Raw genomic sequence first — 4,916 nt, forward strand, 5'->3', positions numbered from 1 at the left:
ACCAAATATTTTGCATATAGTTTTATAATGAGGATATCCTTTTTTGTTTTGCTAGTGTGTAGGAAAGTGCTCAAACTGCGCATCCCCCATACTTTACCTTCTGTGGGACTGTGTTTTAAATCATTTTGAAGCCTACTAGCAGCAATAACCTGTTTTCAGTGCCTCATTAGTCATACATTGTATTGTGCTTATGTTCAGTTTCATAAATATAATTTTTAAAACATTTGTGCATTTGATTGAGCAAATTGAGATATTGTTTCACCGGTTTTCTTTGCAATAGTACATCATGGCCCCGTTGGGTGTTTGGGTGTTCTCAAAATAGGGGATCACTTTTGTTTTGTCACTTGAGCTCTTATTTACGGAGAGAATTTGCAAGGTCCTTGGGCTGTAAAGTAAAACCTCTCCCTCCCCCTCCCTCTAGAAAAAAGTTTTAATCCCCCCTCGCCTGTTATTAAACATTGGGACACAGTGTCCAAAAGTAGACTGGCCGCTTGGACGTGTTGTGTGCCCTCTAAAATATGGTCCTTTACAAGAAAATTGATTCCATAACGCTTAACATGTGACATTTTCTTATTTCGTATTTATGTATGTTTATTAAGAACCGAAGTAGCACTAAAAGAGTTACCGGATCATACTCCATATGAAGTTTATTATCGAGTCCCTCATTTCAAACTATGCAAGGGTAAAAAACATTGATCCCAATAACGTCGTTTCTCTGAGGGAAATGGTAACAATTCTAAGGCTTTAGGCCAATCAATATAAGAAGATATAACCCAAGAAAGCCTAATGAGACATGAAGTATCAAAAAATGCAGATAGAGATGTTTCGTTTCAATTTTCAAAATTTCAATCTGTCAAATCATGGCTGGAAAGTGGAATCGCAAACGGAGCATCCAGATTTGTATTAAATCCAAATTAAGTTTGGCTTTGAACTCGCTTGGCTCGAAATTACTAAAATATATATACCATTAACAAATAACTTTGAATACATTTAAATAGGCCTACTGCATAAATAGCCAATGTTAACATTAATTTCATTACAGCCAGGAAAATATAATCAACTGATAAAGTGGTAACCCCGTATAAAATATACGTCTCTGCATGCTTACTTCAGTGTAACTACTTAGAATCGAAACTGAAATTCAAGTATACTTTAAAGGTATTGGCCTAACAGTATTTAAACATGGATATGAGCCATGATCCATTAGTGTACTGGTGAAACTAAAATATTTCATCAATGTAAATGAATAGGTGACAAAATAAAACTTACATGGACTCAGACTATACTATATAAAGTATGATACTTACAAAAGAAAAACAATATTAATTAATTATTATTGATATTGAACATAAATTTTAAAGAATAGTGGAATATTGTGGGGACATGTTCCATGACCATGAACTAAACTAAATACTTGACAGTGATAAATGCCTATAAACTTTAAGGGGAAAAAACATATTTCAAAACAATTTGATCAAGTCTGCTATGTACAAGTATGAAGTTCATATTATTGAATTGGCTACATGTGTCTATTGTTTGATACAGCATGACTTATTGTCGATAGATGGTATTATATATAATACGGCGAAATTGGTTGTTAGATAGCACAAGTCACTTGCTCCCTAAAATGACCATCAGTATTTGTATATTTCAATGGTTAACCTGGCGGATAATTGTTTAGTGGATCACTGGGATTAGAGGTTCTAGTGTATAACGATGATGTCGTACATGGTTGTGGCTTATCTAGATCCTCGGCAGTAGCCATAGCTGTCAAATAAGTGTCTGATTGTACTGAAAGAAAGGAAATTAATAATATAAATTATATACTATTGGATATCAATTTAACTTTTTTCATAATATTACAAATTTGATAATGTAATGAAAGTAATTGCAAGTAATGCTAATATTTGGGATTTCAGATACATTTTAATTTGAAGCAAAATAAGCAGGAACATCAACATTATGGAATTTAATTTAAAATATTCAATGGAACGATAAATATTTTGTTTGCTTCTTCAAGGTGATCTTGACGTGACGAATCATACCTTCAAATTTAATAATTTCGGTACAGTACAAGAAAACCGATTTCACATAAAATTATCAAATGGAAACTTCCGGTGAGGTAATTGGTGCAGTTGTCTTGCACTTCATATCAAATGGGGTTTCAGAAAATATTCGCGACAATTAAATTCCAAAAAGCAGAGATAAATTTTTACACTAATCACTTACTTTCTTTCATTTTGAGGCTATCAGGATTGGAATAGTGTGGCTCGGCATATCCTTGTCTTCGTCGTAGCCGACAACAAATAACAAGTAACACAATACTGATCAGGACAAATATAACTACCAATGCAATTAATACATATGTAACTGTGATGTCCCTTTCACTAGTCGAATCTCTGAAATCATAGGACATACATTGTCATATTTTATTCGACATTTGTTAATCCACATTTAACCCTTGTGCTAGAACTTGGGGTATTTCGGGACCCCAGCACCGATTTTTTTCGAATTTCCAAAATGCCATCGAAGATAGCAGTTTAGTTATTTCAAACATTGTAGCTGAATGAATTTTTAACCTGTTCATGATCAGTCTACTGTGCAACAATCACAATTAGCGGATATGTTACCCTTATAAATTGAAACACACCATGCTAGTATGTTGGGGTTCAGTTAGACCCCAGATAAATGCAGTGCTAAAACTGGATTTCAGTGAAGAAAATTAAATTGTAATTTACTCCTGAGTTATCTTAGGTTAAAGTCAATTTGGCACTAAACCGAAATGTCCCCATGTCAAAATTGTCCCAAAAGTCAAAATTAGTCGAAATGACCCCAAATACAATAGTCAAAATGGCCCCCGAAAATTACTCTTTGATTTCAGCCAACAGTTGAAATTATAATTAGTAGCTTATCTGAGTGATTATCAAAGACTAATAAGAAAAAGAAAAAAGACAGTAGTTTATAGCTTATTGAAGTGATGATGTGTATATTTGTTTTGAAATAAATACTATTTAAACCAAGTCAAATTTTTCCATGACAGCCAAGTGGGGCCGAGTTTCAATACACCTGTAAGAATTGTATTGTACCATACGGAAACTATTAAAAAATCTTAACATTGACACAGTACATTATTTCAAAGATTAAGATTAATCTGCTATACACACCAATTAATTCAAATTATTAAATAAATTTATGGATATATTCAATATGAAGAGTACATAATATTTTACCAAGATGAGACCTGTTCAATATAAATACAGGTCAGTTGAGACTGGTGAAATTACCTTGCTGCACTAATAAAATGCCAACAACTCTTGATATTTTTTCCCGACAGGATATGCCGTGTTACGACCAAAACACCCCTATCTTATTGGTCCCTGATCCAATCCCTCTACACCTATTTCGGCACCGAAATACAAACAACATACGGTCAAAACATTAATATATTATTTATTGTTAAAGTTGTTCAATGAAATAAAAAATTATTTGGTACCATTTTGACCACTTTGTAGGGGATATTTCAACTAATTTTGGGGCCATTTTGGTTAAAAATTTACTATAACACCTACTGAATCTCGGGGGTCCTGAAGTACCCCAGTAGATCAAATTTGAGTTTTTTATACATAAATTTCAAATTATCAATAAATGTTATTACCATATCAAGTTAAGCTAGCTACTTTTGAAATCATGACCAATTGGTCAATAATTGAATCAAAACAGATGCACTCTGCTCATCCCTAGATCACAACCCGACCCTTATGTAATATTCTAGATTATAGGTTTGGCTTGAAGACAGATGACTTTCGCATATAGATATAACTATCATCTTGAATAATTGATTTGGTCAACAAGGAGTCTTTATAAAGTATTATTTGCCACACCTGGGAATATATTTTATGTTCTTTTGTTCAAAATTTCCATTATATAATAGGGGTTCCCAAATACCCCAGGTTCTATCCAATGTTATTCAAACGACGTGCTAGCACAAGGGTTGAAGTCTTGTTTCTTAAGGATTACTCAAATTCTGGGTTCAAAGTTATCTTGTGTTATGAACACAACGGAGCAGTGCCTTGGTGTAATGGGTATAAGTAATTTCCATGATTTAATACGTAGGAAAATGAACTTGCTACACTTTTTATACATAGAAACATGACAATAAATGTAAGAATAATATTGATACTATAAAGTTTACAGAGTAACAGTGACGTTGTAAGGTGGAGATATCCGAAGATTAATGACACTTAAAAATAAAGTTACATAATGGGTTACAATAAAGTTATAACAATTATGGATAAATATAACATGGAAATGTCATGACATGACGAAATTATTAACTTCCCACAGTCATGTAGAGTTTGAAAGAAACTGAAGCCCAAAAATGAAAGGTTGCTTCTAAGACTCTCCAAATGTTACTTTATAGAATTCTATCATCAACTAAGGAATAAAATTCTCTCGACATTTAGTGACATACAGAATTGTCACTGTTCATTTGGTCATTGTATTAAATAATAGCTCGATGTCCTACTTACCCAGACTGCGGGTAGCATTTATTACATTCAAAATCATTTGGGCATGCTGAGGAATATTTCTCTTTGGAAAGAACTGTATCGTCTTTAATTTTTAAACCGTCTGTTTTTGACCAATGTCCAATCTGAAGCAATGACATACACTTACGAACAACCCGTGTACATAATGTGGAATTGTTATAAACGACAATTTTAATTTCACTCAACACTCATTGTCGAATCCTGCGAATATAATACTTTTAAACCTTCAGGCGAAAATTGTAAAAAAAATGCAACTCTTCACTTCAGAAGCATAATCATAGGAATATGGCATAGTTCGTTCATAAGTAATGCTATAAAACTTTTCAAACCTGTTTCTTCCTATTACTCTGATAGATAACGTTACCCCCC

This window comes from Lottia gigantea (assembly GCF_000327385.1).
Source record: "Lottia gigantea unplaced genomic scaffold LOTGIsca_13, whole genome shotgun sequence".
Classification (NCBI taxonomy): domain Eukaryota; kingdom Metazoa; phylum Mollusca; class Gastropoda; family Lottiidae; genus Lottia; species Lottia gigantea.